General features: G+C 38.5%; 1 protein-coding gene across 1 annotated transcript in view; it reads right to left on the minus strand.

The window, feature by feature from the left end:
- TOM1L1 (target of myb1 like 1 membrane trafficking protein) overlaps positions 1–12,459 on the minus strand; it is a 416,402-nt gene extending 403,943 nt beyond the window's left edge. The window contains exon 1 of the mRNA XM_080560434.1: positions 12,365–12,459. The gene's annotated coding sequence lies outside the window, so the exon portion shown is untranslated. The remainder of the gene's footprint in view (positions 1–12,364) is intronic.
- Between the last annotated feature and the right edge of the window lie 2,365 nt (positions 12,460–14,824).

A 14,824-nucleotide genomic window follows, 5' to 3' on the forward strand; every position in this document is an offset into this window, starting at 1 on the left:
CAGTAAATCATGACTGGGGAGTAATTAACTTGTCTGTAATTAACCAGGGTATCTGGCAAGAAACTGTGGCAACTTATAACTATAGAGTGGAAAAATTCCCATCTAGCATAACTATTGATGATCACTTCAAATGGAATTTTTAATTTAAAAATATATGGATTTTAGCAAGAAAGCTAATTGCCTAATGCCATCAACATCCTTACCCTAAATAAAATCATTTCTTCACCCAGGCCGTTCCAGTGAACTGGCTCTAAAGGACATCCTCTTAGTTCCCTACCCACAGGATGATCGCCTCACCCAGTATCAATTTCACACAAACCTGGGGATTTCTTGAAATTGCCATTAGAAGTGGTAATTCCTCTAATCTCCGATGTAACTTTTAAATCGATTAGTGACACTGCTATGGTTTATACTTGCATAAGAACCAGAAGCCACACTACATCTTAGAGATCTATGGGTCAGAAAGGATTGTAGCGTATAGTCTTACCCCAGCCTAGCTCTTATTGTGAATTCTGCTCTTGGATATTTTCAGAGAGGAAGAGCAAAGAGGTAACAGGTATTCCAATGTCAGGATTTGGAAACCAGAGCCCCATCGATATTTACCCTCTGGTTGATTTCTATTGCATACTAACATCAACCAGCACCATTTCAAATGCTCTCTGCACATTACAGAATTGAGTTTGATTCGGACCAGTACGGCGAGTAGCCCTAAGTGTTCCCTGACTTCCCATACACTTTCCACCGATACAGAACAAGAACAACGTTACCTGATTTGAACTCTGCTACGTGCATTTTAGACTTACTTTGCACTAACACAAGTAACAGTGCTTGTACTACGCAGGTCCCTGTAAGCGTCAGATCTCTGCCAAAGAAGTGCAGGAAGGACAAGGACACAGATGGCTTAATACCTGTGGATGCTAAGAGGACCTGTCAGCATAAATAGAGTGCACGCTAACTGTCAAAATGCAAATAGTGGACAAAGTCCCTAAGAACAACTTATTACCACTGCTGACCTCCTCAGAACAACTGCTGTGCCACGAGCTTCTAACAGACCGAAATGCAGAGATATAATTGGTTCTGCATAAGCCGAGCTTAGAGCTGTAACAAGAAAAAAAAAAAAATTGTTTAGATGCTAATTAATCCTATAAAAGTACAAGGAGTGAATTGTGTCATTAAACTGCACCACAGATTTTTCTCATGCTCCATGCTTAATTTAAAAAGTAAAAATAAAAGGAGTTGACTATATGTTAGATTATTAGAAACAATTTCTCCTTTGTGGAATGAAAAATAAAAATCTTACTGCCCTGACGTTCCAGGCCAGTGGAGCTCTGTGCAGACTTCTCTTCTGCTTGCACTACAAACTCCCAATAAGGCTGGTAATTTGTAACAGGAGCTGAAAGGAACCTCACAGGAAAACTTAATAGAGTGTACTGTTGGGTTTAATTCTAGATTTGAATATAGATGCATTCAGATTTCTGCATTTAGACGCCTTGCAAATAGATGCAATACCAGTATCTGTAAAATACATTTCTCTCTGCTGCTCTGGGAATATTTTGACTTCTGCTCTTAGGGCATAAAGATTGTAATGCACCTCCTGCTCACAGGGAAGTTAATAATGTATTGAATGACTGATATAAGAAATGAATCATTGTTGTGTATTTCTGCGGTTTTGGATCTGTTTGTTCTGCAAAGCCCATTGTTCTAATATTTATAAGGTGTCATGGTAAAATATGTTTTACAAGGAGGCATTTAAAAGATCAGTCTTTAGCGAATAAGCCATCTTTCCAGAAAGGGCTTTCAAATATAAACAATCTGGCCATCTTAAAACACCCAGTAATTTCTTAAGTTAATTATTTTGATTGTTTAAATAGAAATCAAACAAAGCCGTTTTAAGCTGCTTCTTTCTCCCTTGTTTTCCATGCTATAAAAATTGGTAAAATACATCTGGAAACAACACATTTGTTTTCATTTTGGGAACAGTTGTGGCGAGGAACATTACAGGAACATAATACTCCTGCTCATTAGACTGAACAGCCAAAATTCCTGATTCTCTAAGCTGCACAGCTAAATCTTTCCCCGACGACAGCAGACATGGCACACCTCAGAGACTGAAGGAGCAAGGAGCTGCTCGGAGTGATTCACAACCCGGAGCAGACAAGGACATCCCAAGGAGTCCCAGCCTCGGGCAGGTGGAGCTGTGGTGCAGGAACCCTGCAGGATGGCCAGGCAAAATTGCTATCTAAAATTTATGGGTTGTCACAGCCACAACCCTGCGTACAGCAGCTCCCTGTGCCCACCAATCCTGCTGGAACATCAAAACCGCACGCAACTTTCACAGGCTGCTTGTGGCTCTAAACACACCCAGGGTGCTGCAAGCCAGAGCACCAACAACTACATGGGTTTTGCTTGCTTTACCCAACGGCAGAATCACAAATTTGAGGTCTCCTTTATTTCACTTTTGATTAATCATTTGCTTTGGAAAAAACAAAAAACGGTGGTATTTTCAGAAAGTGAGTTTTATTCTGTAAGAACAACATTTCCTCCCTTCTTTCTCCCCTGTTCTTCCGTACTTTCTCTTCCTCCAACTAATTGTAGTGGTCAGAGGTGATACCAGATCTAAAATTAATTTATAAGAAGAAATAAGAAGGAAGGAGCACAGAGTAGTCAGACCAATACTGGTTGGAAAAGAGTAACTTAGTGGGCTTCACATTCTTCCACTGAGTTAATTACCTTTACAGACAAATATTTTTTCTAAGATTTCTTTTTTTTCTAAACTTCCAAGGGATGATAAAAGCCTGCCCTGAATCAGGATTCCTGGACAGCACCGAAGAGTCACACACTTAAACACTCTTGAAAACAGGCCCCAAATTCTCCCAAATTTGGCAAATTGGTTTATTATTGCTGTGAGCACGCTCCTGCATGTAGCTCATTACCAGAAACTGAAATTGGGGCAGCTTTTGCAAGTCTGGCTGTTAAGGTTTTTTTGTTATTTAGTGAGCTTTTCTGTATCAACATTCTTAAGGGAATAAATTTCAAACTGCGGTTAAATGCAGCTTCCTCCTTCTCCCTATGATATACTGATGGCCATTTCGCAGTGTTATATGAACAGCACTGAACATCATTCTGCACTAAACACAGCTGGCAGAGTGGAAGGGTTGGCAGCACCAGGTAATGAGTACTAACATAAAGTGAATGGCAATCTGATGAATCAAGCACACCGTCCCTCTTACAGATCCTAGGCAAGTTCTGGATGATTCCTCAACACAGAGCTTGCCTGTTCTCCACTAGCTCACAGCAACAGCTAGAAAACAACATGCAGACATGGCACAGATTCAGTCCATCGATTAGCCACACGTGCATCCAAAACAGTTTAGCAAGGTAAGAAGTGTACCTTCCACTGACTCCACAGATTATTTATTCCTTAGTTATCATTGCCTACAGCTGCATTCAAAGGACAAAGGCCATAAACAACACTTACTGATTTTATCTAGAAATTTAAAATTATTACAATAAAAAAATCTAAATACACATAATAAAGAATATTATTACAAAAAAGTCATCATATGAAAAGAACAACTCTTGTACTATTCTCTCTTTTAGTAATTGTTTATAGCCAGAGGCTCAAGTGAACAGTGAAGTAACCTGTAATGGAAAGGCTTTCCTAAAGATCACTTCTGATTCCAATGAAGCAAAAATTCTTTGTTAAAGGAAAATCAGACAAATACAGCACAATAACTTGTTTTCCATTAATAGTTCATACGGGGCTATGCAAGTAGTACACACCAAGGTGTTAAATGTTAACAGTATCAAGCCTGCAAAGGTCTAACAAGAGGATTTTCGAAGACATGAAACAGCAGCCTGGGTGCCCACCTTTCACTGGCAACACTGTACGTTAGGGGAAATATTTTCAAAGGTAAAAGTGAGATCCATGTCTTAACCTGGATTACCAAATTTATTTTCTCTACCTGATATATTAGCGTGCACTCAACGTGGGAACAGTAATGTGTGCTGGTTGATGCTGCTAATGAAAACTTACCTAATGGAAGTTACTACTGCGACAGCAAAATGCTATCACTGCACTACTCCTGTATTAGTATACGCCACTGAGCTGCACATTTCATTGTTTTCTGGGGAACTCTGAAGCAAGAGAGACACTGTATGCTCTCATTTGAGCCCACAGTAGAAAGACATTTTCTTTTTTATAAGAGCACACATGGACTATGATCGATAATGGTAGAACTGAAGGTCCACAGAAAGAAAATACATTACATCTTGAAATGCTGTGCAGCAAGACTGCTTTGTGTATATTCACATGTAGTATGCTTAAAAGAAAAATATAGTAATATACAGCAATGTTTGCCCACTATTTACATTCTATTCACTTACCATTGAAATATTTTAAATCTTGAAGAGTCTATCATTCATTCTCTTTGAAGACTTAAACACATCAGAAAATTACGTTAGTAATGACAAGTAACGTTATGGGAAATTATGCTTTCTGCAACTATCTCCATGGAGAGGAAGAAGTGGTATTTAACAAATGGGGAAAACAAGGCAAGAAGAGACAAACGTGCTGGTTGGGCAAGTAAATCTAATTGATTTCCAAGTCATCACACGCATTAATTCCAGTCACAAACTGGTCCAAACACAGCATGCATTTGATCCGATATTATTGAGCAAAAGTCAATGAAAGTAAGGCTAAAACCTAAGTGGTATTTCTTTCTCTTATCATCACAAAATATCTGGCTATACTTACATCCCGAGTTGTTGTTTTCCATGAAGAAAACATACTTCCCATTGTACTCAAGCTAGTTCAGTAGTTAATATTTGTATATGGCACTTCATGTTGATAAGGAAGTACACAATCACTGTGATTAAAATGATGAATTTTTCTGCATATTGAGCAAGCAGCTTAATGCCTTGATTCAGAAATATGCACCTAGTTAAATCCAGGCTTATGGGTCTTCCTTGTATTGACTGATTTAAGTATTTGCTTAAGTGCTTTCCTGAAGCAGAGCTTAACAGATGGAACACCTGTTGAAACAAGAAGACTGGAAATCAAAAAGCCATGAAAGATGGCTATTTAAATCTTCACCTAATCCTGTTTGCTCAAATAGTTACAGGATTTCTTTTCTATCAATAGCAAATATATATATATATATATATATATATGAATCATTATTTTAATAACTGTAGAGAATAGGAACAACAGCTCAAAGCACCAAAGGAAAATAATTTGACAAGCTCAATGTGCTTGCAAAATGCTTCTTTTCCCTGCCACCTGACTCTGGATGCTACTTTTATGCAGTCTCAAACTGAGGGCCTGTTATACTTCTCCACATGGCTCAGTATGAAGAACTACCTATTCATATCATTACAACTACTTCAAGCAGATCTATTAGAAAAAAACATAGAGCACAAGAGAAAAAAGAAACTGTTATTTAAAAATCAAAAATATACTGCCAAACGGTAAGAAAAGACCTAATACTTAGCAAAGTTTCTATGACCACTTAATTTACCTGAGTAAACGATACAGCATTTTAGAATAAACATGGAAGGAATGCAGTATGCAGAATTAATAAAGTAGATGACAGTGAGGGAATCTGAACTGAAAAACAAACAAACCCCTAACAATTGCTAATGTGTTTTCAAATTTAGAAATGCACAAATCCTTTATTAACCCAGGTATCACCTAAGGAAAAAAAGAAAAAAAAAAAAAAGAGGCCCTTGTTGAAAGGTTTACAGTAACTGTTTGGCTTTTCAGAAATAAAGAAACTTTATTTTATTCGATGGTGAGCAAAACCCATCAGCCTGGGAGCACAACCTGAGTGTGACCTACAAGGCTGGGGCAGAACATGCATCAGATATGTTATTACTGAGCCAGCTGATCTCTCTTCTCCAGAAAAGCAGAGGTCTGGGAGGAAAACACAAGCACTGACGAGTAGGAGAACGAGAGGTTTTGGCAGAGCTCAACAGCAAAGATTGCACAGTAAATACTCATCTTAGACATAGAAAATTTCAGCAAGAATAAAGCTGGAGAAATATTTTAATAACAATATCCTAGCTCTCCATTCTCTGTAACTCCCAAACATCTGCCGATGTCTATTGTTATTCACATTTACGAGAGTCTTGGCCTTGTCCTAGCTCACATACCACAAAGCAACGCTGGAAATGACTGTATTAGAGCTAACAAGCTGCTCTTGTATCCAGTGCTGGTAAGGGCACCCTCACATCCCATCCCACTAACGACATGCTTGAAGTCCAGCACATGCTGAATTGTTTTGCTGGCACAATGTCAGAAATTCAAGATTTAAAAAAAAAAAAAAAAAAAAAAAAGGGCAAAGCAGGTAACATGGACATGGTAAGAAAAATAATCCTTACAAAGGATTGTGACTGCATTATTGAAGTCTCTGACTAGGTCATTATTACTCCAGTCAATAGATTACATGATTGAGTCTTAATCAAAGCCCACCCTGAGGGCTCAGCAGCCTTACGTTCAGTGCCAGGCAGTCACCATCTACCTAACACCAAAGGCGTTCTCAAACAACAGACATGGCATTCCCCTCATTTGAAGGGTTTTCTTCTTTACATGTATTGGCAGAAGAAAATATTGCTAATTCTAGAAACCTTAACTCTCATGCTAATGGTGTCCACAGCTTACATCCATTCATTTGAAAAGTAATGGTGACATTTACGTGTATTTAAATGGAGCTAGTACTTGACACAGGGCAGACTTAGCCCCCAAAGGATGCCCAGTTTTATCTCTGCGTTTCGTTTGATACTTTCACGTTTTGAAGTCTTGTACAGCCACTAAATGATTAATATGTTTATTCAGCAATGTCCTGCATTCATTATCAGTTTATTATCAGCTAAAAAGTAAGGCAATAAAACCAATTTTGCAGAAGTGAGCACCTATATTTCAGTGTGGAACTGCTGAAGACTGTGCGCACTCTCAACCTTTACAAAATGAAGCCCTTGATGTTTAAACACTGACATTTTCTTTGTGATGTCAAATGAGCATCTTTGCCTTTTGTAAAGACCAAGAATCACAAACAGAATGCAAAAATGGTATTTATCACAATGAGTTGGAGATGAGAAAAAAGGGACAGCAAGAAAAAAAATGCAACACAGTGAAATGAAATGAAAGAATATACATATGTGCTGCATTAATATAAGACTTTAAAAAGAGGGAGAACCATCATAAAAAGACTGTGCAATGGGCACAATAAAGCCAGTGAATAGAATTAGATAAAAAGCTTAAAAAGATAATAAAAATAGTTTATTCAAGAAATAAAAAAGAATGAGAAAGGGGACAAATGGAAAAGCAATTCACATTTTTAGCTGAATGGACAATAGGAGAAGTATTCTGAGTTCAGCTATACAAATTACATCTTGTTACCTTCTATAGAGCAGGAAAGTATTTCAGGTCATTGTGTATGCATTTACAGAAATAACAATATTTCAGAAGTTAGGAGATTCAAATATTTGAAAATATTCATGTATGTAAACCATACTAGCTTTGTTTTGCATACACAAGAATAGAAAAAATCCTGACTCCAGCTGAAACTAAAGCCAATCATTTGTGCCAAAGTGTCCCATAAGACTATAAAAGGAGTGAAGTCCTCAGCATAAATTCATAGATAGATATGCATCAAAGGGCACAAAATCAGATCTGAGAATATTTCCTGTGCAGAAAAACATTCCGCGTGTTATAGGGCTTTTTAAAAACCAGAAGATCCACACTATTTCTACAGTCATGATGCAGAACCTTAGCATAAAAACAAAGACAATACACATTAAAAAAGCTACACTAGTCACTTAATTGTGAAGCAGAGTGGCAGCACATATCCTATAGGCAAAGGGATGACCCAAGCTATGGCAGGGCAATAAAAACCTTGTACCTTACCTTCTTATGCCAGCTACCCATACAAGCAACAGCGTATGGCAGTACACACCAGGTAACTGTATTTCCTTTTCAACAGAGAGCATAAGGCTTAAATCTGTCTCCCAAGATGTTGTGTAGTGTAACCATTACACTGCCTGAAGTAGCAGAGGCCACGTCAGCGTTGATCCAGTATGTCAGCACAGCCCAATGCAATATCAGATACTCTCGTTCTGAACTCATAGAAGAGCCATGAGCAGAGTCCTTCTCATTGCGTAGTGTGTCTTGCCATATAATATACAGAATAAAATAGTTAAAATTTATGAAAATGAGAAACTCAAAGCTTATCATTTATGTGTTCAAAACCTCAACTTCTTTTAACATAATATTATTTTGGTGTAGCATACACTGTGCTCCAAAAGAGATGAACAAGGAACACTATAGTAGGCGAGCTGAGCAAAACAAGTAACAAAAATGTCCCTACCCTAGAGGGTTTGTAATCGGAGGATGCAAGCTGTTTCAATACAGTGAAGCAGATTACAAAGAGAGAAAGCACACAGCGTGGGATGGTCTTTGCAGCCAGCATGCTCTGTACAATACGTGAGTTTTCAGAATTACTCTGAAAGGTGAGAGGAAGGAAGCTTGACATAACGGACCCAATCCAGCAAGTTCTCTGCATGCAACTCTGCCTCCCAGAGAGAGCCCACAGGCCAGAGTTGATTGGAAACGTCTTGTAGGGAAATATAGTCTTGTCTACACATAAAAGTTGTTCTGGAACAAAGCCAGGTGTGTGAACTTAAAAGTGCTCCAGGTAGGAAACTTTTATGCTGGAACATGACTGCCTCTCTCTAGTTTAATCCTAACCACTTTCAAAAATGAATTATACAGTCTCACTAGAAGAAAAGCACTTCATGGAGAATGAGTCTTCAAAGAGGAATGTAAGACTTCATACTTCGGAAAAGCAAGCCAGGAACAAATCCCAGTATTTACAAGCCCTTAGAGTCATGTTTCAGTAGGAGACACTGGTCTTAGTGGCACGTGTAACTTCACATTCTGCTTTGAAACAGCCCGTCCTTTGTGCTGATATTGTGTAGGCAAATCAACAGGCATCAACACAGAGGTCACAGAATGTGATGCTTCCTTTAATATATGGAGAAGCTATCCTGAACTAGCAACAAGACTTTAATTTCAGAAAACATACGCTTGCAGAGACACTAAATATAATTAAGATTTTACTTCAAGTGTGACTAGCGCTCCTGCTTAGTCAGTCCATTCATTCAATAGTTATATTCAGGTCAAACACGTTACACTTGGTCAAAGATAAGAATGGCCAAACACCACCGTCTCTTCACATTTGGGATAAGAACTATGTGATGGTATTTATCTGAGTAAGGAGACATCATCTTCAGATATTTTTAAGTAATTTTCATTTTTGCAATGATCTGCTAGCTTTCCTTCAAAGGAAATGGCAGTGGGAAGGCATCAGTGTAACTACATAGGGGAAAAAAAATCATTCCTGTACCTTTGTTATGTACAAAGAAAAAAGAAAGGAAGGACACCACAGGTGTTTCACACAGAACCTTCTTTAGAGGTATTAGTGATTGCAGGGTACCCTGACACAGCACATAAATGTCATAAGAGCAAGCTGCCATAGCCAAGGAGAGTGAAATACCATACTTCAGGGTAAGCCACAGAGGGACATTACAAAATGCTCAGTATCAGCTGACCTGCTTCCTTCACAATCAGTAGTGATGGTTCCATTACCTACAACAAAAGGACTACAGAAAAATGTTCATCATTTCTAAAATGGCTACCCCAGAGCACAATTGAAAAAGAACCCCAAAACTGTCAGCAGACCAAATTCTTTTCACCAACCCGCACAAAATTACAACAGTAACTAGGATAACTTTTTCAGACAAGCAGAATTCAGACTGAAACACTGAGACCCCAGAGAATACTTCATATGGATTGTGAATTCATGTTATTATTAAAGATTGTTATTCATAAACAGCAAAATAAAATAGCATGTATGAGAGAGACTCCACAGTGCTTTGAAAGAGTAGACAAGTTTTGCTTTACTAACTCAAAGAAAACTCAGAAAAGTCCACATGGATTTTGTTCCCAGGAAGAAAACAGAGGGATCTTTTATGGGCACACTTGGGATGCAGCTGCCCACACGTTTTCGTTAAGATGGGTACAAGGAGTTAAAAATCAGAAGTTTGGGTTTCTTAATGTGGCACCTCCCCATTCAATTAGCAATGCATCAGTTGGTATCAGCTGAAAATACGACCTGTGGCGCCTTTAAAACTGCCAAGAAAAGAATTCACAAAATAAATTAGATTGGAAAATTATTTTTTTCCTGTATCATCTTATTTCCTTCCAGCATGTCATATAAGCTATTTGTAGTGGGAAATTATTGCTCAAAGCGTTTGATTTGGTGGAACCTGTTTAGATTTTTGTTTGTTTGTAAAGCCAAGCTGTGAATTGAGAGAAGTACACTATTATTCTTCAGTATGCAATTGAAAAGTTTCTGACCACTAGGCCTAATAGAAAAAAAAAATAATAAAAAAATAGTATTTAGATAACATTCCATTCATTAAAATAAATAAAAATACAACACACCATTTTTCTAAGTTATTTTCTGGATGGAATGAGAGCACTTAATTGTTCTGACTAAAGCCTTACCGAAACAACTTCTCAGGGAAATGAATGCCTTTGAGGCCCCTGTTAAGATGGTATGGAAGCAACTGACTGAAGATTGACAGAGTACTGTTCGACTGGATACACCTGTGAAAGAATCCTCTAAAAACAGAGAGCTTGGTAGAAGCTCTCCTTACTAGAGACATTTTAAGCCTTCCTATTCAACACAGCTATAGACAACTCTTCCAAAAGGACAAAGTTGGCTCAGGTTTTCTGCCTGGAGCCCCCATAGCCATTGCAGCAATCAGTCACGACTCGACTTTCCCCCCAGCTTTGTTACTGATCCGACACATGGCTTCAATTGAGTCTTTTTTGTGTCTCTGCTTACAAGTTCAGGTCTTCTTATTCAAATGGTAAACTCATGCTTCCCTATGAAGCGTTTGTACAGCATCCAACACAATGGGGTCCCGATATTAATTAAGTACAAGCTGTAGCACTGGAATATACCATTTAACTTTACATTGTAACACTGTACAAGTATTAATGGCAAGATTAGTTGTAAAGCAGTGGAGAATCAGCCCCAGTGTACAAATAAGTGGTTTTCTGATATCTTTCACCTTTGTGTTAATTTATAAAGCACACAACAGTAATTTGGGCTTTGCTGCTATTAATCCTGCTTATTATCAGGGGGATTTTAGCAGTGTTTATTCAGAATTTATTATGAAAATTTACAGGACAGTAGTGTCAGGGGAAAGAGAAAATTCAGGACTAATTGTAGGCAATTGGTAATCTGCATCATCAGCAAAAGTTGATGAATAACTGATTCCCAATATGTATTTCTCAGCATTTTTTCCTTTAAAGGAGAAGGAACAGAAGAAACACTGCCAGCTCATCAGGCTTACAGGAAAAAGTGGATGAAATCAGAAGGACCTGATTTAAGTCTGATGAAGACTTAGAAGCCTTCAACAGAAATGACTTGTTAGAGTTTTCCAGGCAAATACTGAAAGAAACTGAGGAAGCTCACTGTAATGATGGCTAAGCAGAAAAGCTGGATACTTAGAGTGACCAAAAAAAATTTAGGGTAAATTGGGTACTAAGTTTTCATTGAGATTGTGCAGATTTACCCATTTACCTATCCTACCCAAACTAAAGCCACACAGATAATTTAATTAGCATCCTCAACTTTGTTCACCGGACCACCACAAATGAAGTTCTCTCTCGAGGAAGATAACTAAACCCTTCAACAAGGAGAGCAAGGAAGATGGATTTGCTATTTCCTTCAGTAGATTGAACAAAAAGAACTTGGAGAGATGAGGTTGAAAATGTAAGGATGGCAAGAGTGAACTCTGACATATACAAGAAGGAGGCATTAACAGAAGTAGACAGCCCATCGATGTGAAGAGGCAGGTTCCTAAGAGCATCCACAATGAGCCCCTCTTACTGCACAGAGCTCCAGGAAAGGAATAGTTCCTGTGATAGACAGTGCAGGGGGTCAGGACTGAACCCGAATATTGCCATGTGTGGGTGAATTATTAGCACCTCCCGGTCTCTCCCGTTACATTAGCTGCAATCTGGCCTCAGGCAATCTTGTTTCCCCTCTAAAAATTGGCAGGAAAGAGATGGGTGAGATTAGAGGTGATATGCCACACATTCTCCTCACCCAGCTGATACTGCTGAAGTCAGTGGAACTATCTGGGTACATCTGGCAAATGATATTAAAGTCTTCCCTGATGCCATTAGCCTGACATAAATATACAAATTTCAGTTTATTAACTTGAAAGAATTATAATCCACAACTCTTGAAAAATAATGAAGACATCATTTGCCCTGATGTCAGCATACCTAAAAGATGTTCTGCAGCCTTCTTGCTCTCCATCCTGGGACCGAGTGATGGTCTGACCCAAGACCTCCCAACTGTCTGCGTGTGATAGCACCAGAAGTGTAACTTGCTTTATTGAGGGAAGAAAATGAGAGAAGGACATCTCAGCCTATGTTTTGTGGTTTCACAAGACTTTAACCAAATACTTCATAGGAGACTATTTTTAAAATTCTGATCATTTCTTAATCTATTTCCTTCCTTAATTTAGGGAAATTGATTTTCGACCACAATGCAGTTCAAAATCTTCTGCTGTGGTGCATATACAAGCCAGCTCTCCAAACGTCATAAAAGACCCAGCTAGGGTCAGAAGAAGCAAGATACGAAAAAGAAGAACATAGGGGCTTTGGATTAACATCTCAGTAGAAATCCCTATTGCAATGAAATCAGTAGGAGTCCAGCCACTGAATACTATCAGGTCAGTCTCTGTACTGTACCATACGTAACCATATGGTGCAAGAGAGATTTGCACATTTATGGTTTTCCAACATATTGCTATGCCATGTGAAACAACTTGGGCATTTCTGAATGAAGTAATATCTTTTGACAGCTTCGTTCACATCATGTACCTTACTTCCAGAAATGAATAATACAGAAAAGGCTTCCCCATACTTAACATCAGTGAAGATCAGAACAATTGTTTACAAAATAAAACACACATTGCTAGAAAGCATTGCTACGAAACAGTCTTGGGGATAAAAACAATGTTTAAAACAATTTCCTGGGCTTTCACAACTATACAACATCTTATACCCCTTATCTTGTCCTGCATTTGGTTTACTAATTTTATAACACATCCATTTTCTAAGCAGGATAAAACAGTTCCCTTACAGTGGAAAAGAACAAACTGAATTGTATTCAGTTTGTTTCGGTATAGTCTCTCTCACACAATGAATCCTGAAAGTGTCAGGATGTAACAATGACACCATTTATCCAATTCTTTCAAGTGCTGTGTTAGGTTCAGAACTCTTAAAAGGCTCAGGTTCTAACACGACAAGGTGTGTCCCTTTAAAACAAATGCTACACAAGTTAAGAGAAGTTATGTCTGTTTTCCATTTCCCTTTTTTTTTTTTTTTTTTAATGTTATACCACAAGTTTTCACAGAAAAATGGTTTCTGACTTTCAGGGGTGTTGATCACCTCTACTTCCCTATAATTCTTAAACTCACTTTTAAGAAAATGCAGACTAAAAATTATATACTTTAGACGAGATGAACAGGTAGGAGCTAGCTCATTACGTACGAACCAACCTAAGAGTGTTAGGTGCAGCGGAACAATGAAGGGTCTGCTGTGAGTCCCAGCCGTGGTGTGCACTGTACAACTGCTGCTGTACCAGTGCTGTCAGCTGGAATGTTTCTGGCATCAGTTGTTAAAAGACGATTTTGGAGGTGTCCTGAAGACACTATGATCCACATGCAGGGTAATATAGACCCAAAATGTCTTAGTAGAAAAAAAAATAAACTAAAAAAACACTAACTACTAACTTGGTCTGCTTGTTCAGCTGGGCAAAGGAGAGATTCGGATAAAGTACTGACATCTATTAAAAGGATTGACGTCTTCCTAGCGCCTGGTGAATCTCTGCAATAATCATGAAGCAATAAAGTCCATGAATCTGCTAGAGTCGCTAATCTTTGGTGTCTGATCCACAATTACGATGGCAGGCCATGGCCTGAGGAGCATTAGATGCAGCAGAGGCAGCTGCTTTGACAATAAGCCATTAAGAACTCCTGTTCTTCAGCCCTCAAGCTGGACTGGGAAATGCCAACATCTCCATTCAGTATATCAGAAGCAGAACTGAATGTCTAATGAAAAAGGCAATGTATTATTACATGGAAATGCACCTAAATCTTTTATTCATATGGCATCATCCTGGGGGAATGACAACCGCCTTCCACAATGCTTTCTCCTCTCATCAGCTACAATGAATAACCTCTCATAATTTTTATTGTTATAGAAGCACAAAGAGACTAAGTAGAGTAAAGTTGCCGGAATATTTCTATTTGAATGGGTGTGACAGCATGACCCCCTAAAATTGATAAAAGAAGGCTTGTGGTAAGGAAAAGCAGTTCAGAAGAATCACTGTCTACACTGAGTCCACCCTGTGTAATACAATTCCAGTATGACCTCTTAGAAGAGCTAAGAGTGATTGAAAGATGGCGAATCCAGTAACATGCACACACAAAAATACCATACATGCGTTTCATACAATACTGGAATGTGCAGAGGACAGGTAAATGCCAAAAGATGAACACAGCCTTAAAACTAAGGTTCTTCCTGAGAAAGGGGAGGACGAGACCTATTTATTACATTAAGCCCTAAATGGCAGCACATGCCAGACTGACAATAAGAACAGGAGCACGGATGGAAGAAAGAATGCTGTGCTTTGCAAAAGGGGAACGTGCATTCAAGGAGAAAAACTGTATCACT

The sequence above is a fragment of the Anser brachyrhynchus genome (genome assembly GCF_964034855.1).
Source record: "Anser brachyrhynchus genome assembly, chromosome: 18".
Classification (NCBI taxonomy): domain Eukaryota; kingdom Metazoa; phylum Chordata; class Aves; order Anseriformes; family Anatidae; genus Anser; species Anser brachyrhynchus.